The sequence below is a fragment of the Schistocerca serialis genome, chromosome 8, assembly GCF_023864345.2.
Source record: "Schistocerca serialis cubense isolate TAMUIC-IGC-003099 chromosome 8, iqSchSeri2.2, whole genome shotgun sequence".
NCBI lineage: Eukaryota > Metazoa > Arthropoda > Insecta > Orthoptera > Acrididae > Schistocerca > Schistocerca serialis.
The window spans coordinates 479,593,710-479,616,514 of NC_064645.1; positions in this window are offsets into that span (position 1 = coordinate 479,593,710).

The following is a 22,805-nucleotide window of genomic DNA, read 5'->3' on the forward strand; positions in this document are numbered from 1 at the left end:
TGACCCACCAACCACTCTGAGGGATCTACACCGATTCGCCGTTGAGGAGTGGGACAATCTGGATCAACAGTGCCTTTATGAACTTGTGGATAGTATGCCACGACGAATACAGGCATGTTGCATCAATGCAAGTGAACGTGCTACTGGATATTAGAGGTACCTGTGTGTACAGCAGTCTGGATCACCACCTCTGAAGATCTCGCTGTATGGTGATTCAACATGGAATGTGTGGTTTTCATGAGCATTAAAAAGGGCGGAAATGATGTTTATGTTGATCTTTATTCCAATTTTCTGTACAGGTTCCGGAACTATCGGAATTGAAGAGATGCAAAACTTTTTTTCATATCTGTATAACGCACTTGTCTCAGTATAACAGTTAGGATGACGGATCTTCTGGGCTGAGTCTACTAGTGTACTTCTTCTATTGTCCAGGTTTGCTAGTGCCGGCCTGCTACGGTCCACCGAGTCTGGCAGGAGCGGCGCTTATATTCTCTTCAGGCCGCCCCTGTCGTGATGCGGTCCTTGTCAGCGATGTATTGGCTGACGTCGTCTCACAGCCTTCTCTGCTCTTGCGTTCTTCATCGTCGTGCCGGTGCTTGTGGTTACGCCGGAACAAACAACACCCACGTTCAGTGGTTGAAGGCAGCGCCTCTATAGCTTGCTTTGGGCTGCCGGCAGCAATGTATACCTTTGCGCAGCACAAGGCGGTGTGTTTGGATGCAGCGCCACTTAGATATTGGCCAGGAATGAAGCACCAGTGAAGTATAGGGTGGTTTTAATTAAACTACTTGCGACGGCCCGCATGAGAAACGCGAGTGATCACAGGATAATTAAACTTTGTCCAAAAGTTTGTACTAATATGCAGAAGAGAAGTAGAGAACAAATCATTGAATGAAACACATTTTAATTCTCACATCAGAGGCTAACATTTGTTAATTACAGAACGTTACAAACGTTACTCAGTTTGACGACCATCTGCACCCTCGTCAGCCTGGAACCGCACTAGAGAGAGCATTTCAAAGTAGTTTGTAGCACATTTCCAACGGTGCACCATGTTCAGTTGTCGTGACGCAGTTCGTGCACTGCTTGAACGTCGCAGATTGCGTGCAGCAGTCTCAGCCATGGCAATAGTAACTTCTTCGACGTCTTCCTCGAGTAATTCCGAAATCGTCAGTTAATTCTAACTTCCGAATCATGTTCGTCAAGACCGGTGTGAAGACAGGACCTGTCCACATTCCTTTAATGTGTCGACACTTGAGAGGAGGAGCATCACTAGTTCTGTTGTTTCCATAAAACAGCTTTATAAGTAAAGCCCCTTGCTGACCTTGTCCAGACCCTTGTTGACTGCGTGCAACTGTAATGCACACTGTTGCTTGTGTGTCAGCCCCACGTCGCCAGATCAGCACCGGCAACGAACGGCAAATCATGACACTAACACTACTGACCACGCAAATACTGTTGGACGCAGTCTGAACATCATTTCTATGAAACTGTGTACCAATATAGTAAGCAGTTTGAGTCAACACTGGCTCTAGTGGCAACCACCCTCTAGATGCGTCAGCGTGAGACTTCGTGGCTGTGAGACTGGCGTGAGGCATTTCTGTGACAGCAGGCGTGTGTACACTGGACAGCTAAATGCTCCGGCATTGGGTCAGGTGCGTAGTACGGTGACGCGCAGACCTAGAACCCAAGGCCCCATGGGAGGCACACAGAGACCGGGAAAGACCATCCTGGAGTTGGCCCCCTCCTGGTGGCTTCAGCTCGAGCCTAGGGATCGTCAAATCTAGCAGCTGCTCGTAGACCTGCAGCTGGTGGATGAAGCACCTAGGTGTAACGTTCAACGACCTCGAAATTAAAACCCTATCCACCGACTTGACAAAATATCTTAAAAACTTCTGGTCTTATTTTAAATCAGCTAACGGATAGAAGCCATCTGTCCAGACACTCTGCGACGATTATAGCACTGAAACAGATGATGACACAGAAAAGGTCGAAATAGTATACGTCTTTTTCCAAAATAATTTCACAAAATTTCGCACTGTAGTTCGCCCTCTGATTCGTCTCGCGAACGACAAAATGGCAGGTTTCGAAATATGTGCCCAAGGGATATAAAAGCACCTGAATTCGGTGGGGTACACGAAACGAAACTCCTCGAAGATGACAGCGGTCGGGCGTACCCTGGGCAATCCTTTCAACACCAAGACACCATCAAACGGCTCTTATTAAAACGAGCTTTGACGATTATGTCCATAAACACTGAAGGGTTCTCACATGAGAAAGAGGTATTACTCGCTGAAGCATGTAAACGACACAACTGTGATCTCCTACTAATTCAAGAGACCCATACCGGCCCCAACAATAGAAGACCGAAGATACACGGAATGAAATTAGTAATGGAAAGGCCACATTGGCAATGGAGCAGCGCAGTCTTCGCCAAAACCGACTTAGACATTATATATGCAGAACTGACATCTTAAGAAGACATCGAAATCTCAACTGTAAAGATATAATTCTGTACATCTATCTATAAGCTACCGAACAGAGAGTTCAAATTCAACTTAGGGTTACAACCAACGAATTTTGTAATGGGCGATTCCAGCGGCCGTAGCTCTGCCTGGGGGTACAGGAACACAAACGAAAGGCGAGAGAACCTCGACACATGGGCAGAGTCAGCTGGACTGAAATTAGTACACGATCCCAAACTTCCATCCTCCTTTAACAGCAGCAGGTAGGTCCGCGGATACAGTCCTGATACGACCTTCGTCAGGGAACACATTGCGCATCAAACAAGGAAGTAAGAAGAGGTGCAGAACCTAGACGCGAGCCCCAAAAAATACGACACATTTATTGAATTAGTTAAAACAGTCACACACAAAAACATCACCCAAGACTGTAGAACTACGTATTATACCTGGTATCGACGAAAAGTCAAAGGTTCACCTGGAACACTATCAGCCGCTCTTCGAGGAAAACCCGTTTTCAGAAGGAGAGGAACTCCTCCAGGCCATATACGACTCAAGAAGACCGAAATGGTGTAATTTAACCAGAAGCCTAGAAACAGAATAGCCGAAAGGTCTGGCAATTTCTTTAGAACTTCAGTAATGACCCCCCAACTAACACTCGAAATTCAAATAACGTCACACAAAATCAAATAGCACATCAGCAAGAAAGAAGCTTCAGAGAAGACCATCTAGTCACTCCCTTTACTCTGGAAGAATTAGTAGAGTTCTCTTTCCTAATGAAGAATAGTAAAGCTGCTGGACTAGATGATCTATGCCTAGGGCAAATAAAAATGTTCGGACCCGCTACCAGACGGTGGTTATTAGCTATGATGAACAAACGCGTCCTTCAAATGAAAGTCAGCAAGCCCTGGCGGAAGGCAAAAATAGTAGCTATATCAAAGCCTGGAATGAGCTTCAGAAATCCCAAAACCTTTCAGCCGGTCTCCCTCCTGTGCCAGCTCTATAAAGTCCTAGAAAGAACGATCGTCAACCGCATCTCCGTACACCAGAATATTACTGAAGAGCAAGCAGGGTTCCGCCCTGGGAGGTCGTGCTGTGGACAAATTTTGAACCTCACACAGCACATAGAAGATGGCTGCGAACGGAAACAAATCACAGGTGAAGCTTTTATCGTACAGCCGAGTCTGACACTATTAAACACTATAAGTTAATATCAAAAATATGTAACACCACGACGGGTTACCGTCTGGCGCAATTCATACAGGGCCTGCTGCAGAGCAGACGCTTCTTCGTTATGCTGCAGACAAAGAGGAGCCGATGGCGGACCTACAAAAGTGAACTACCCCAAGGTAGCGTCCTTGCCCCACTGACGTACAACATCTACACCAGCGACCAGCCGATCAGTACAGATGCTCGCTCCTTCACCTACGCAGATGGTATAGCCATTTCTGCTCAGGGCAAAACACATTTAGAGGTGGAAAGAAAACTGACAACAGTACTTGAGAAACTAGCTGACTACTATGATGACAACCACCTCACGAGAAACCCAGCAAAAACCCAGGTCTGCGCTTTTCACCTACGCGGTAGAGAGACTAGGAGAAAACTCAACAGAACCTGGAGGGGACAGCGCCTATCTCATTGCGACATACCAAAATATCTTGGAGTCAAACTCGACTGCGCTCTTACCTTCAAGGATCACTGTTTGGACACAAAGATGACAGTTAGTGCCAGGAATACATCATATGCAAGCTTACAAATGGTAAAAGGGGAGCACAACCCACAGTTCTCCGTCCCTCAGCTCTGGTGCTATGTTTCTCCGCTGCGGAGTACTCGGCACCTGTGTGGGAAAAATCCACCCATGCAAAAGAAGTTAATATAGCTCTGAATGAGACAGGATGCATCATAACAGGTTGCCTCCGCCCGGCTCCCACAAACCAGCTGTACCAACTCACCCCTCCAGACATCGGAAGGAGAACAGCTGCAGAAATCGAGAAACAAAAACAAGAAACAGATCCCAGGCATCCAACGTTTGGACACTAACCCCCACCTAAAAGACTTAAATGAAGGACGAGTTTTCTGCAAACAAGTGATCCATCCCCTTTACCGTCTAAAACACGACGAGAAGAACTGTGGTGAAACTCGGAAACGGGAAGAACAGGAAATAGCTCCAGATAAGAACCTACAGCCGGCTTCGAACTTCCATACACGATCTGGAAAGCCTTGAGTAGATTAAGATGGGGTGTATCACGATGCAAAGTAAACCTGAAGAAATGGGGCTATATAAGTACAGACGAGCCCTGTGAGTGTGGAGAACTGCAAGGCCCACAACACCTACCAGCCTGCAGGAAATTGGACGAACCTTGCACGATACAGGACATACTAACGGCAAGTGACAAGGTCGTACAAGCTGCAACGTACTGGGCTTCGCATGGGATATAAAGATTGTAATCCCAGAAACAATCATACCAGCACTTTTAAATGAACATTGCTTTCTGTGTTTTTGTATTTTACTTTATTTAATCTTCACTTCTTTCAGTACCATGTACTATGTTCCTTTACGTTTTCTATTTATTGTAATCTTAAAGATTTTGAAAAAGTGATGTCTTGCATACGATAAATAAATAAATAAAAGCTGAATTCGGTCAAGAGAGGGAAGGTAAGTGGACCTGACAGGATACCACCTCCATTCTACACAGAATATGCGAATGAACTTGCCCCTCTTCTAACAGCAGTATACCGTGACGGTTGTAAAAACGCCACAGTTCATTCCCGTTTTCGAGAAGGGTCGATGAACAGACTAGCAAAACTATAGGCCTAGACCTCTGACGCCAGTCTGTTTTATAATTCTGGTACATGTTTTGTGCTGGCGTATTATGACATTTTTGGAGACCTCTGTGGAAACCAAGATGGTATTCAGAAACAACGATCGTGTGAAACTCAGCTCGCTCTGTACGTCCACGAGACCCAGAGAGCAGTAGGTTCAGGAGCCCAGGTAGATGCCGTGTTCCTTGACTTCCGGAAGACTTTCGAGACAGGTCCACACTGACGCCTAGTGATTAAAACTCGAGCGTTGGGAATATCAGGCCAATTGTGCGATTTGAATGAGGAGTTTCTAGCAAACAGAACGTAGTATGACATTCCCAACGGTGAGGGGCCTTCAGACTAACAGTAGCTTCGGACAGCCTCCAAGGGACCATTACTTTTCACAGTTATATGCACTGGAGAGCCAAAGAAACTGTTACCTCTGCCTAATATCGTGTAGGTCCCCCAAGAACACTCAGAAGTGTCGCAGCGCGACGTGGCGTGGACTCGGTTAATGTCTTAAGTAGTGCTGGAGGTAATGACACCATGAATCCGTAAGAGTACGAGGGGATGGAGATCTCTTCTTTTGCAGGGCATCCCAGACATGCTCAATAATGTTCATGTCTGGGGAGTCTGGTGGCCAACGGAAGTGTGTAAACTCATAAGTCACTTTGCAGCAATTCGGGACGTGTGGGGTGTCGCATTGTCCTGCCAAAATTGCCCAAGTCTGTCGGAATGCACAATGGATATGAATGGATGCAGGTGATCATACAGGATGCTTACGCACATGCCACTGTCAGAGTGGTATCTGGACGTATCAAGGGTCCCAACAGCATACGCCCCACACCCTTGCAGAGCCTCCACCATCTTGAACAGGCTCTTGCTCACATGAAAGGTCTATGAATTCACGAGGTTGTCTCCATAGCCGTACACGTCCACCCGCTCGATAAAATTTGAAACGAGACGCGTCCGACCAGATAACATGTTTCCAGTCATCAATATTCAAATGTTGGCGTTGACAGGCCAAGGCTGGGCGTAAAGCTTTGTGTCGTGCAGTCATGAAGGGTACCCGAGTGAACCTTCGGCTCCGAATGCCCATACTGATAATGTTTTGTTGACTGGTTCGCAGGCTGAGACTTGCTGATGGCCTAGCATTGAGATCTGCAGCAATTTGCGGAAGGGTTGCACTTCTGTCACGTTGAGCGATTCTCTTCAGTCGTCGTTGGTCCTGTTCTTGCAGGATCTTTTTCCGGCAGCAGCGAAGTCGGGGATTTGATGTTTTACGTGATTCGTGATACTCACGGAACAGACGTGAAATGGTCGCACGGGTAAATCCCCACTTCGGCGCTAACTCATAGATGCTGTGTCCCATCGCTTGTGCGGGGACTGTAACTCCACGTTCTAATTCACTTACATCTTGATAGCCGGCTATTGTAGCAGCAGTAACCGACCTAACAACTGCGTCACACACTTGTTGTACTACGTAGGCGTTGCCGCCCGCAGCGCCGTATTCTGTCTGTTTGCGTATCTCTGTACTTGAATACTCACGCCTATACCAGTTTCTTTGGCGCTTCAGTGTATAGACGGCGTACCTGACAATGTCAGAAATTCTATGAGGCTTCTTGTGGATGATGATGCTGTATACACAGGAGTCTCAATATCAGCAGGAAGAGCTGCAGAGGACTGAAGCATAGTGCAGAAACTGGCAGTTGACCCTCGGCTTAAAGAAACGTAATGTGTAACGAATACGTACATAAAAAGACCCTTGGTTGTATGATTATACGAATGCAGAACGATCACTGAAACATTTACTTCCATTCGTTCGGCGATTTAAAGTGAAATGACCACGTACGACAAATGCTAGACTCAGATTGACTGGAAGATTTCCCAGGAAATGCAGTCCATCAGCAAAGGAGGTAGCTTACACGACACTCAATGGACCAGTACTCGAATATTGTTCTTCAGTCTGGGATACTTGCCAGGTATGGCTGATGAAGGAAATAGAGAAGATACAAATAAGAACTGCGCGTTTCGTTACAGGTTGATTCAGCAAACAAGAGAGTGTCACAGATATGATCTGTCAGCTCCAGTGGCAGGCGCGGCAGAAGAGGTGCTCAGCATCACAGTATGGTTTACGAGTGCATACGTTCCTAGAAGAATAAAAAATGGTACAAATGGCTTTGAGCACTATGGCACTTAACTTCTGAGGACATCAGTCCCCTAGAACTTAGAACTACTTAAACCCAACTAACCTAAGGACATCACACACATCCATGCTCGAGGCAGGATTCGAACCTGCGACCGCAGCGGTCGCACGGTTCCAGACTGTAGCGCTTACAACCGCTCGGCCACTCCGGCCGGTCAAGAAGAATCGAACAACATATTATTTCCTACTGTGTATGAAACTTCCTGGCAGATTAAAACTGTGTGCCCGACCGAGACTCGAACTCGGGACCTTTGCCTTTCGCGGGCAAGTGCTCTACCATCTGAGCTACCGAAGCACGACTCACGCCCGGTACTCACAGCTTTACTTCTGCCAGTACCTCGTCCCCTACCTTCCAAACTTTACAGAAGCCCTCCTGCGAACCTTGCAGAACTAGTACTCCTGAAAGAAAGGATATTGCGGAGACATGGATTAGCCACAGCCTGGGGGATGTTTCCAGAATGAGATTTTCACTCTGCAGCGGAGTGTGCGCTGATATGAAACTTCCTGGCAGATTAAAACTGTGTGCCCGACCGAGACTCGAACTCGGGACCTTTGCCTTTCGCGGGCAAGTGCAAGTAGAGCACTTGCCCGCGAAAGGCAAAGGTCCCGAGTTCGAGTCTCGGTCGGGCACACAGTTTTAATCTGCCAGGAAGTTTCGTATCAGCGCACACTCCGCTGCAGAGTGAAAATCTCATTCTGGAAACATCCTACTGTGTATATCTGGCGAAAGAACCACAAAGATAAAGTTAGAGAGATTGGAGCCCACCTGGAGTTGTCCTTGATACAAACCACATGCGACTGGACCAGGAGAAGTGGGAAGTGACAGTGGTACACAAAGCGCCCTAAGCCACGCACCGTAAAGTGGTTCTGTGGAGTATAGATGTAGATGTAGATGAAGCAGATTGGTCTACGTGGAACTTTCGGCTGGTGTGGTGTATAACTATGTCGGTCGTAGTAGAAGGCAAGCTACTGCTGTGGTCTGTGTGCCGAGTATCTGTAGTGGCTGTGGCCTGCTTCGTTGTGACTGGCCCCGCCTTCGTTCAAGTACGTGACCAATGCAGCAGTTTTGGGCCACAGCATGAGTTAATTCTGCTCGCCACTGCAGCAGACCGACGTCTTCCACCAGGCCTCAGCAGTATTCTAGTTCCGCCAGCAGGATTTCAGGTACAGCTACCTTGCCCGTCTCTCCACAGGTTGTGAAGTCTGTGTGGAGAGGTGTTCCCCAACAGTTTGATGGTATGACATACTAACAAAGTCGCATTTCGCACATTATTTGTCGATTAGGTATTTTACTTTTACCTACAGATCTGGGAATCGTTCATGTTGAACTGAAACTGATCATGTAATAAAATTAATGCAACCAAACTTGTCAGCAAAGAATCTGTTTTACAACAGTGATTTCGGATTTCTCCGAAGCCATTACGCCAGTTTTCGCGCGAGCTTCCTGTAGCCAGATGAGTTAAACCTTTTGCTCAGGAGGAGTACACAAAGGTCATAATTCAGTTTTCAATAGACTTCTGCAGGGCATGTGATTTGGACATCGATGGAAGATCGCTTAGACCTAACGGACCAACCTTGTCAAAGGACTTGAGTAAGCCACTGTTAATGAAATTGACAGTAGACAGACAGTTTCTTAATTCACTGATTACAGTTGCGGAATATAGTCATCGAGAATGTTAGACAACAACGTGAAGACAATAATACTTACCTCAGCTGTCTTTTGGTGGCTGCAAAAAACATTTTTCCCAATGACTAAGGAGCTTGAGACACCGCTGTAGAGCAAGAGACAAGTTCTCAGAACGTTCCAAACTACGTTTACGACACGTACCTTCTTTCTGTCGTGCTAGCTATACGAGTTTAATACATTTGTAGCAGTAACAGCACTTCCATTCCCATACTCCCTGAGATATTCCCAGGTAGTATTAATTCATGGAACCATGCCAGAGAAACCCACTAATGCTGGTTTCAGTTGTGTTGCAAATCTAGCTATTGACCTACCACAATGGTCGATTGGGAAGCTCAACTGCAAAATGAAATGCATTCTGAAAACAACACCCAAACTGTGACTACGCCATGTCTCTGCGATATCCTTTCCTCCACGAGTTTAGAACCGCGAGTTATACGAGAGAAATTACGCGGAGTCTGGAAGGTAGGAGATGAGGTTTTGATAGAAGAAAAGCTTTGAAGGCGGATCGTAAGTCTTGATTTGGAAGCTCAGTTGGTGCACATGTAAGACTCACCTTCAAAAATTTTTAAAGTTTGCACTGTTGTAAACGGTCACAACTGGACCAAATGACACAAGTCCTCTAATGTGCCTCACATTACACCACTAACTAATAAACTTTTAGTCAAACTTTGGCAAAAAACTGTGCTAAACGCGAGCATAAAAAATAGGATTTTGAATTTATGTGGAAACAGAAGTTGTATCTATTATTCTACTTCCCTAAGGCGGAAAAACTAAAAATGACGAGGCAGTAATGAAGAGAATGATAGAGTGACAAGACCTTCAATCTGTTTTCAAGTGGATTTGCTTTCCTTCCTCACCTTAAGTTAATTATAACATACACATTACACCCACGACTTAGGAACACAACGAGAACGCTTTACACGTTGCAGAACACGTAACATTATGCAATTCACGATCCTAATATTATTTCATTACTTAAGCACCTACCTTCTTTTCTGGACGTTCGGATTAACTATTTCAAAAACGTTTATCGCAACTGAGTTTCGCTGAAGACGACTTTTTACGATCCAGGTAAATATTTCGGTACTTTATTAAGGAAAGAGAACTTCTGTTTGTATTTTAGGGGTTCCACCGTTTTCTCTGTGGTTCCAGGGAAGAACAGCAAACGGCGCTGAAACCAGGTCGACACAGCAGAATACTGGCGAGCCCAAGGAAGGGGTGATGAGTAAATAAGTCGATAGAGCACACTTGCCCGCCAGAGGCAAAGTCCCAAGTTCGAGTCCCAGTGCGGCACACAGTTGCAGTCTCCAGGAAGTTAAAAATAAAAAATCGTCGACCATAAGAGAATGAACTCCGAAAACCTCAACTAGGCTCAGTAGTCATTGTGGCTTGGTGGAATTTCCATAGAACGTTCTCTCAGTAACAGGGCATCTTTGCCGTCTTTATGTGCCGAGTCTTCCGAAATTTGAAAACTCTTCTGTCTTTCCTTACTGAAGCTTTGCTACGGTGTTTCGAAATTTCTGGAAAAGCGTCTTATGCGATGTCGTCGGGCTAATCCGACACAGCAGCTGGTGAAGTGTCGGCAGTCCCCAATAGAAAAAAATGGGCCTTCCTCTGGGAAGTCGAGGCGCGCCAGTTGATGACTCCATGGCGGCGGCCTTGGCACGTGGCACGCTGCACGTCTCGCCCAGCGACTATTTGTGTTGTTTCGCAAGGACGATTACAGTGTGCCTAGCTTCTAGGCTCGAAACTGAGCTCCAGGAACGTAAGAGGCGTCTACCTAAAGCGAAACGCCATCGCTGATGATGTCCATATCTCCAGGCATCGCACTTCGGTGGAAAAAATTATACCCGCTACTTTCATGCGATAGGCCGTAATAACTTTATGAAATATTTGGCTGTTCTTCACATGCGATGTGGCTGAGCATTTTTTTTTTTTTTACTTGGAACTTTCTGAACTTCGCCCTACAGCTCGACAACGCTTATCCTGAAGCTTGAGTTGGAAGGGATACACATTCATGGGGGGGGTTGCAGGATGACTTGCCGAATTGGGGCAGGATCGAGTCGTTATTGTGCAAAACGCATATATAGAACTTTTTCTGCCTCAGGCCTCAGGAACCGCTGGTAGAATGGAGCAACATTTTAAGCAAATTGCGCGTCACGTCCTGAAAATTACTCTTAAGATCTACAGTACTTGTGGTAATGAACACATCACGCAGTTGTACTGTTCTTTTCTTTATTTGACACTTACGAATCTTGACAAAAGAAAAAGGGTTGAAATGGGTCTAAGCACTATGGTACTTAACATCTGAAGTCATCCGTCCCCTAGACTTAGAACTACTTAAACCTAACTAACCTAAGGACAGCACACTCATCCATGCCCGAGGCAGGATTCGAACCTGCGACCGTAGCGGTCAAGCGGTTCCAGACTGAAGCGCCTAGAACCGCACGGCCACACCGGCAGGCTACATTCAATTGTCACGTTTTTTGTTGTGCTGGCACACATCTTCCTAAAGAATTTTATCGTTCTAATCCATATTGTAAGCTTAATGTATTGCTGCCAGTCAAAAATTTTACACGCGTTTTGGTATTCTGAATTGTTATTTTTATACCTATAGCAAAAATTGCATAAAGAATTTGCGTTACATTTTACATTAAGAATTCGAGTGTATGTAATTAAAGCAAACATTTAAAGACAGGAGGAAACTATGGGTAATATTTTCTTTTTTTTACGTTAGCTTGGATTCTCGATCTGATGATGAAATGCTTTTACTTTTAGGACAAAATGGTCTAGTGTTTCTCCGTAGTTTAGCATTTTCGGCTCAGCGGATATTACGAGAGCGTGCTGAAAAATAACGCCTAAGTATTTTTTATGTGAATAGTCTTAAAGCTTTTCAAATAAACGTTACTAATATCCTACATCTTTATACTTCATGTCTACGTGACTGCACCTCCCACCACTTCAGGGAACGGAACTACGGTGTGTAATATGACTCTGTCCACACATGGAGCGCCGCGCGGGATTAGCCGAACGGTCTGTGGCGCTGCAGTCATGGACTGTGCGGCTGGTCCCGGCGGAGGTTCGAGTCCTCCCTCGGGCATGGGTGTGTGTGTTTGTTTGTCCTTAGGATAATTTAGGTTAAGTGGTGTGTAAGCTTAGGGACTGATGACCTTAGCAGTTAAGTCCCACAAGATTTCACACACATCTGAACATCACACATGGAGCACGTTATACTTCAACAAGACAACGCCGAACCACACACGAGTGCTGCGATATCTGCAACAACCCGATGCCTTAGGTTGATCATCCTGCATACATTCCCTACGTGGCCCCATCCGACTTTCTTCTCTTCCAAAAAGAGCACGTTCGTGATTTCACTTGGATACTGACAAAGTGGTGCAAGCGAACGTGACGTTGTGGCTCCGTCAACAAACCCAAAACTGGACTCGCATTCTGCGGAACGACGGTTCAAACCCGCGTCCGGCCATCCAGATTTAGGTTTTCTGTGATTTCCCTAAACCGCTCCAGGTAAAGGCAGGAATGGTTGCTTTGAAAGGGCTTGGCAGATTTACTTCCGCGTCATTCCTTCTCTATTGATCTCGTTGTCGACTGGATGTTAAACACTAAACATCTCGTCCTTCTCCTACTCCTCACAACAAAGTCAAACATTCTACAGTGGAGGTATCAACAAACTGGTCTCTTGTTTGGAGAAATGTGTTCATAGTCAGGGTGACCCTGCGGGGTAATAAATATGTAGACACGAAGAACAAAAATGTAGAACATCAATAACGTACGTTTTATTTAAAAAGCTATAAGAGTTTGCATGTAAAATATTCAGAGGCACTACTTTTCAGCATGGCCTTGTAAAAATTTCATTCCACAAAACGTTAAGCAGCTAGGAGTAGCACCGGCCTCATTCAGTGAAATTTATGGATTTATTAAAAATTCTAAAAGACAACAGCTCCTATGATGTTGATGGAATTTCAAACAGAACTTTGATATGTTGTTGTAACCTAATAAGCAATTTCCTTACCGATGTATGTAATACATCACTGACCCACTGAATTTTTCCAGGCGTATTAAAATATGTAACTGCAAAGTCTCTTCGTAGGAAAGATGACATGAAAAACTTAAACAACTGTCGTTCAGTTTCCTTAATCAGATCTTATTTCACAGTGTTCGAAAAAGTAATGTACTCAAGAGTATTCTCACATCGAAGCATATACAATGTACTTAACAACTCACAGTTTGGATTCCACTCCACTGCACTGAGAACCGTATTTATACATTCACTCATCAAATGTTACAACCCTTAAATAATAAAATATCGGCAGCTAGTATTTTTTGCGATATTTCCAAGGCGTTTGATTGTCTATAAAGTGTTATTATCCTATAAACACTCACGTTTTGTTGAATTAGATGCAATACATAAAGCTACAGAACAACAAACGAACAAGAAACACAATGCAAAAAATTGTGCTGAAAAATTGTAATAATGTTGGCAGGGTATAAATTTTTGGCGGCTGGGGAGAGATCAAAAACGGAGTCCCACAGGTTTCAATTTCTGCCCCACTCCCATTCCTTATATATGTGACAGAGCGTTCACTTTAGATTTAACAAGCAGAATAGCTACTTTTAGTGGACGATACTAGTCTTATAATAAAACCCATTAGAGACAAAGTCACAGAAGAGATTGTTAGTTACGTTTTTTCAAGTAATTGTTAAGTGGTCTCTGAAAATAGACTGTCCCTTAATTTTGGAAAAAAAATACACCATATTCCGTTCTGTTCACCAAATGGCGTCACACCAGTAATTGATGTAGCACATGAAAAGGAGTCAGTAAATAAGGCAGATTGCTATAAATCTTTCAGTGTAAATACTGATGAAAGTTTGAACTGGATAACGGATATTACTGAGATTCTCAAAAACAATTAAGTTCACCTACTTCTGCTCTTCAAATAACTGCTAGTCTTGGAATCAAACAAATCAACTTCCTGGCATGTTTTGCACATTCCACTCAATATTGTCTATGGAATACTTTTCTGAGGTAGCTCACCACTTGGAAATTACTGATGGCGCAGAAGCGAGTAGTGAGAATAATATGTGGGGTCCACCTGCTGTTGTCATGTAGATACCTCTTCAGGGAGTTACACATTTTAATTTCACCGTCGCAGTACATATACTCGCTAGTAAAATTCGTCGTAAATAATACACCAAAATTTGAGAAGAACAGTGAGGCCCATACTTGCAACACTAGAGGAAAAAATTACATCATTAAAGCTGCCAGTGCTTCAGAAAGGAGTTGAATATACAGCTACAATTATTTTTTTCCTTTGCGTAATATCGTTTAACCCAAAGACATTTCATGTGGAAAACAACTTCTCTCCCATGGACGACTTTGTATTTAAAAATTGGAACCGTGAAAAAAGATCTTGTTGCAAGTATTACTGAATGAGGCGGACTAAAAAATAATATTTTCGTTAATTTTAACACTAATAACGCAGACATATCATGTAAACGTACTTTTTCTACATAATTTCGATAAAAGAATCGTTCACCTGGTCTATGGAACTTGTAAATGACTAACTAACTCTCCGCAGTAATATTCGGCGATTCTTTGGATTCACAGCGTCTCTCCCTTTAAAAATTTTTTAAACGCAGGATACAGCGAAGTCAGACGATCCTTTGAAGAGATTCACCACAACCACTCAAGCAAATGAAACGGACTTTGTCTTTTACGATGCAGAGCCAATGACTTTCATCTTGCTTTGATTGCCGTTTCGTTTCTAGCGCGAAACTGCGGACCGACGTCTTCTCGATTCGAACGTATCTGCGCACAATACCCATTATATTATTTTTTCGAAACACAGATATGTTCGTTTTTAGATTTTACTTTTTGTTAGGATTCAACAAAGCTTTGTCGAAGTTATTTCTTTTCTTATAGCATTTGTTTAGCATCAGTTTTTTCATAAGTCAGCTCATGTTCTTGTTATACTCTTATATTAATTTATTCCATTATATACCCAAGGCGCCGAAATAGTTCAAATGGTTCAAATGGCTCTGAGCACTATGGGACTCAACTGCTGAGGTCATTAGTCCCCTAGAACTTAGAACTAGTTAAACCTAACTAACCTAAGGACATCACAAACATCCATCCCCGAGGCAGGATTCGAACCTGCGACCGTAGCGGTCTTGCGGTTCCAGACTGCAGCGCCTTTAGCCGCGCGGCCACTTCGGCCGGCCGCCGAAATAGTTCTCTATACTCATGATACAAGTATTAGAATCAGACGTAATGAAGCAACATCAGCGCATGAAAATGTAAATAACATTTTCTTGTAAATCGGTAAGATTTTCTCGCAAACGGACTGTCACTGAACTTAGATAAAACACAGCACACGCAGTTCAGTACTGCAGAAGGCCTGATCACACCATTAGAAATAACTGAGGAGGGTAAATCAGTAAATAAAACAGAATACTCTGAATTTTTGAGTGTTCATATTGATAAGAACCTGTCTGGAAGTCATAGACTGAGATGACAGAAGTCGTGGGATAGCGATACGCGCATATACAGATATTGGCAGTATCGCATAGACAAGGTACAAAAAAATGGTTCAAACGGCTCTGAGCACTATGGGTCGTAACATCTGAGGTCATCAGTCCCCTAGAACTTAGAACTACTTAAACCTAACTAACCTAAGGACATCACACACATCCATGCCCGAGGCAGGATTCGAACCTGTGACCGTAGCGGTCGCGTGGTTCCAGAGTGTAGCGTCTAGAACCGTTCGGCCACTCCGGCCGGCAATGTTTACAAATGTGGCTCCTATTTTGTAGCTCCCCCAGGTGGAGATAGATCTAAATCTACATATATACTGCGCAAGCCACCACACGGTGCGTGGCGGAGGGTACCCTCTGCCACTACTAGTCATTTCCTTTCCCGCTCCACTCGTAAATAGAACGAGGAAAAATCGACTGTCAATATGCCTCTATATGAGTCCTAGTTTCTCGTATCTTTTCTGCATGGGCCCTACGCGCAATGTATGTTGGTGGCAGTAGAATCGCTTGGCAGTCAGCTTCAATTGCCTGGTCCCTAAATTTTCTCAGAATTGTTTCTCAAGAAGAACGTCACCTTCCCTCCAGGGATTCCCATCTGATTTCCTGAAGCATCGCCATAACACTTACATATTTTTAAACCTACCGGTAACAAATCTAATAGCCCGCCTCTGAAGTGCTTCTATGTCTTCCTTCAATCCGACCTGATGAGGATCCCAAACACAAAAGCAGTTCTCATGAATAGGTCGTACCAGCTTTCTATATGTGGTCTCCTTTACGGGTGAACCACACTTTTTTTCCCAAATTTCGCAAATAAACCGAAGTCGACCACAGTTCTCACATGTTCATTCCATTTCATATCGCTTTTCAACGTTACGCCCAGATATTTAAATGACTTGGTGTGTCAAGAAGGATCCCACTAATACTGTATCCGAACATTACAAGCTTGTTCTTCCAACTCATTGCATGAACTTATATTTTTCCACATTTAGAGTTAGCTGTCATACATCACACCAAATAGAAATTTTGTATAAATCGTCTTGTATCTTCCTATAGTCACTCAAATTCGACACCTTACCGTACATCACACCATCATCATCAGACAACCGCAGATTGCTGCCCACCCTGTCCGCCAAACTATTTATGTATATAGAGAACAACAGTGGTCCTATCATACTTCCCTGGAGCACTCCTAACGGTACCCTTGTTTCTGATGAACACTCGCCCTCGAGGACAATGTACTGGGTTCAATTACTTAAGGAGTCTTCGAGCCACTCACATATCTGTGAACCTATTCCATGTGCTCGTATCTTCATCACTCTATTGCACTTAATCCGTAGTTTGAAGTGAATCATGTGAGAAATGGGCAAGATGAGTTACGCACGAGTGATACTTTCTGATTCGTGGACATGAGCTTCTCAGTCTCAAGAAAGTTTGTTATATTCAAATTGAGAATATGTTCAAGGATTGTGCAGCATTTCGAAGTTAAGAGATATTGACCTGTCATTTTTTCCAGTCACTTGGGACTTTGTGCTGGCGAGAGATTCACGATAAAAGCAGGTGTAGATGTAGATGCAGGTAAAACACCTTAGAAACAGAACCAGCAACTTCTTAACAGTTGAAAAGAAACTCACCGAGTCCTCTTAACCACTCATCAACTTTGAATCAGCTGGTGATGAACAATAAATAAACGAACTTTATGAATGGATGGTATCCCAGTTTATCAGCCTTAACCAAATACATATGACATTTCTTTTTTTAAACACAGGCTACATGAGATTATCAGTAGGTGAGTTAACTCGTATCTTCTGCTACTTCGCAGCATGTAATAACATATTTTTCTCTCTTCCCCTGCACATAAAGGATTAGGTAGTTGTTTCTCCCGGCTTCACATTCACTTCGTCTTCTCCTTGGCCTCCACACTACTACTGATGCAATGTCTTAGATTTCTTGTTGACGTAATCTGTCATCATTAATTTGTCCCAAATGATATGGCTCGTCTTTATGATTACTTTCGACGTAATCAGTTATATTTCATTTTATTGGTCGTCAGGTAGCTGTTCGTAACCTTAACCGCACCATAAATGAAGGCCTGTAGGTACAGTACAATGCTACGGGCGGACGTTTTATGTGGGACCTGTCCTCGTAATCGAAGACATGACGGTTGTGAACTACGTGAATATGAAACTTCCTGGCAGATTAAAACTGTGTACCAGATCGAGACTCGAACTCGGGACCTTTGCCTTTCGCGGACAAGTGCTCTACCAGCTGAACTAACCAAGCACGACTCACGCCCCGTCCTCACAGCTTTACTTCCGCCAATACCTCATTTCCTACCTGCCAATCTTCGCAGAAGCTCTCCTGGTAGAGCATTTGCCTTGGAAAGGCACAGGTCCCGAGTTCGAGTCTCGGTCCGGCACACAGTCTCAATCTGCCAGGAAGTTTCATATCAGCACACATTCCGTTGAGGAGTGAAAATTTCATACGTGAATATTGCTACAGGCCATTTGCATCCCTTCATGTTTGGTGTCTTCCACCAATGTGTCACAGGGCCATACTGGTCCTATAGTGGTCTGAGGAGTATGGTAGTGAACACATGTTGATGTCTTTGCCACCAAATTCGGGTATATGAACCGAATGAAACGCATTTGGCACCGTGTTGGACATCAGTTTCACGTGCAAAAACGACCGGCCCGTAATGCACGGGAATCCCGTGATCTGTGCGTGGACACCTGATGTCACACGTTTCCGGAAACCTACCAAGGACTTGTTCAATGCACCAATTGCTGGCTCGCAATCCAGGTATACGATATTAGTCAAAGTAGCGTCCTCTTGCACACGCATCTGGAATATAGGGAAAATTCTAAAAATCGACTTCCCAGAGGAGGATCATTCCTCATCTTGCTTTGGCTGCCCATATCAAAGACTTAGGCTCTCAGATTAGACAAAATGGAAAGAACCAGACCACATGTATGAACTAACATATTGTAGTCGTCATTTTCTCGTGCCTTTTTTGTTAACTGACGTATTTGCTCAAACACCTCTACTTTCTTTCAGTCGGTACAAATCGTTCAGTTTATATGCAATTAACAATTTTCAGGTTACCTGTTCTCTGACCCCTGCACGTAGTCTAACGCATAACTACCGCACTGCATTGTCACCGAAGGTTTACCACCAAGTTCTTTGCTCGCAAGAGAAAAATTCTGTGTACCGCAGACGGTGGTAACTCGGGTGTGACAACAGCGCTTTAGAAGGATAGTAGCCTTTTCCTATTTCTGCCATCGGAATAATATTTTTTTGTGGACGAAGTTTAAATACTTGTACAGACAAAACGTTTAAAAAACTATTAAAATATTAAAATAAAATAAAAAGTAGAAGAAGGGGTAGAATCACTCAAACTTACTCAACAGTCAGAATATGGTGTGTGCACATTAAGCCACATTTTAAAGTAAGTTATCGTCTGCCTCTTGTTTGATGGAGATAGTTTTTGCACCAGTGTAGCCTCAAGCAGAAAGTATCAGTGTGGCTATGGTAATTACTTCCTACTGCAGCTGACATATTGGTCGCATGAGAACAGTACCTCTTTTGATATTTAAAACAATTGTCATTCGTTCTTCGGTCTCAGTTGCACAGTTTTGAATACGTGGATGTTTCGATCTCTCTGGATCACCTTCAGAGCTATGTAGTTGCGTCAGCAACCCGCCTTGTCTGTGTCAGAATCTCATATCAGAGCACCTGAGACAGACATGGCGGGTTGCTGATACAACTACGTAGATCTGAAGATAATCCAGAGAGGTCGAAATATGACATGTATTCAAAAATCTGAAATTGAAAGTGAGAGCTTCCTTTTTTTCGAATTATTTATAACTTAACGGTTATTTAAATTTTCTTATCACTAAACTGGAGTTGACGTCCTTTAACGAATACCTTCCGAAACTGAATCAAAAGTGTCGTCATCAGTACTTAGTGTACTGTACGGAAGTGCGCCATTACACATGTATTAGAGCGCAGGTTGCACAAAATACCTCCTCAGATAACGTTAATCCTGCACAAGAACCTCTGATCAAGTGCCAGAAACACGAAGCGCAACGCTCGAGGCCGAAACTAAAGAACCGCTGAGGCCACAACGATGTATCAATACTACATGGTTAGCTTAATACAGTCGTAAAAATACACTCGTTGTGGAAGAAGCAGAAATAAAATGAAAATCTGAGACTGCTTCCGTAGCCGGAGCATCGACAGCGGGCAACGCCTGCAGGTTAGCCAACCAGCGCTACGTTCCAAACCCCAGTTCCCACAGCTGCGAAACGAGGAACGCGTAGTGCGTTCTACAATCTGCTTCAGCGCACAGTCGCACCGTCGGATGACGTCGTGAGCAATCTCATACACAGGTTCCTCAAATCAGTTTCCACACACTATTCGGCTCATTAGAATCCTGTATACCATTGTTTAGGCTGACAGAGTCTAACGTTCCAACGGCAAAACGGTCATACCACAAGCTCGGACGGGATATGAACAGGAAACCATGTTTCCGTAGTTTCTCAATCGCTAAAGGAAAATTATGCGATTGTTTTGAAAATGGCACGATCCACTTCACTCCTCATACTTCTTCTATCTGAGCTTCTCTCGATCGATAATGATCTAGTTCTGACAGGATATGAAAACCTAATCACCCCTCCTTTGTTCCTTTTTGTTCATTTGAAAATCAAACAATTTTTTCTATACCTTTAGCCAGCTACAAATGCGTGTTCGCTTGAGTTTGTGATTCTATCATAAGGAGGGCTGATGGAATTGCAAGAATGACTCGTAACTACCTCCTGTGCACAAAATGGCTGTTGGCTTCTGTCTCGGGTTCTTCGGCGGACGTTCGTCTCATGATTCTTTTGCCGTTTCGCCAGCACGAGTGGCTGGCAAAGCATCTGACGAACGTCGGCCTAAGAACCCGGGATAGAAGCCAACAGGCAGTTTGTCAACAAGTGACCACGGAAGCCTTACCAATTTTGTACCTTCTGTAGTATTAGCATAAAGATGAAAATCATAGGACCCCATATCTCAACATATTTTTGTGTTGAGAAATACGTTTACAGAACTTTTTCCTAATTTTGACAAGTATTATCCCCTGTAAGAATATGGGGCACTTTTTTAAACATTCAGAGTATTCTTAACTGTACATTGTACGCCCACTGCACACCTTTTATCTTGACTGCCCAAGATAACTTTTTGTTCAGAAACAAAATAAAAAATCTGTCATGCAGATGTTGTTTAGCAACCATGTACACAGTAATCATCATGTTTACTTCGTTGTAAATTTGTTGATTACGACGGTATGAAGGAGAGCAGGGCAACATGGGGAGGAACGGGAGACTTATCGCTTGACAATTTTTGTAAAATTAAAGAGAACAAGAAAACACTTATTAAAGGTTTAAAAAAACATCATCGTGTAGTATAACCTTAACGTGTCTTACTTGAACATCACTTAAAACTGTAGTTTACATGTTTTTTACATTTTTCCCAAAGAAATATCTGAATATTTCCCGTTCCGTTGCGCCAAGGAGGCAGAATGTGATGAAGCAATTCTTTTGTGAAATTATTGTAATAACGTTGAAATTATTAGGAATATCACCTCACAACTAAGACATAAATTGGTTTAACGAACACTTTAGACTAAAGAATATGAAATCTTAAAAATAATAATTGTTAACAATAAGAAAATATTTTAATCTTATTTTGAAAATTTTGCAATTACTTTGAATGCTTAATGCAAAGTTATTGTTACTGTTAATTTTACTTTACGGCATCCCATCGCTCGTTCAAAAGATCTGTTTTATGGCTTGCGAACTGACAACATAAGATGTCTAGTAATAAATTCTATAAACCAATCTTGCCCAGCTACACAACTTCCTTGATCAAATTTGCTAGTTGATAGGCTAATGATCTTACTAAGGGACGTCTCATAGTTGGACTAAAAATTCTACTCTCCGTTGACATAGGTGTGGTACCAGTTCGTCTTTTTGTTATGCTTTACGAAGGTACCGTTCCAACCTTTATCTGAGTACGTTAAACGCCTTAGATGCTTTTAAAACCTTCGTTTCAGAAGAAAAGCGGCTGGAACTGCCATTTCCATTGATTTGCTATCTGACTGTTGTCTATCGGACTTACTAATGTAAATTCACACTATCTGAAAAAGCAAGGAAATAAAACAAAATTTATGGTTTGAAATCTACTTGCGTCAGAAAATGAAAGGGCAGAACGGGACATTATTCCATTTCGCCCCGTCCAGTTCTGTTCCAAGAGCACATATCAGGTTAGCAATTTCTATGGGACATAGGAACTGACGGTGAGACGTGTTATGTGACTAAGGTACCGTGAATGGCATGCACTTTAGATTACATGTAATTTAAGGGAGCACGATTAAGAATTAACTGGTTATCTTGCGTTTAAATTAATCGAAAGTTGTAAAACTACAACTGGAAACGTGAAGGACAACCGTTGACTTACAAGTAGCTTTCCGAACCAAATCAAAATGACTCACATTTTCCCTTCTATTCAGAGACGCAGCTACATGTCTGTACAACAGGTTTCAACATTCTCAAGTCTACAAACAATACAGCTCCGTTGTACCCTACAATCCTGTTCTGCCCCGAATTCCGCTACGTATTTATCAGTCAACCACAAAAACAAGAAATAATGCTTTTCAATCACGGACCGCGTTTACTGTATACGATACATCGTGTAAAAGTACTAAATACACCAGACTGTAAGTAAAGAAATATTATCGAAATTGATTTTCTGATAACTAACATTCTCGATAAATAAATAGAGTTTCTACCTTCTCTTCATCGGCGAACGTTGTATTCACACAAATCTCCAACTAAAGATGGTTGACTGGATTAGTGGTGTGTATTTTCCTTGTATTTCCATTCGTTTACTGTCAGCTTCACAAAAGTGAATGAGTCACATTACCCAGGATACATGCATTCGTGCAAGTCCGACATACTCAAAGTCAGTTATGTGTTCCGTTTTTAACAGCTTCATGTTCATGTGAATGGGACACCAAGGCAATTAGAAATATGGCAGCTTCAACGGAATAGAAATG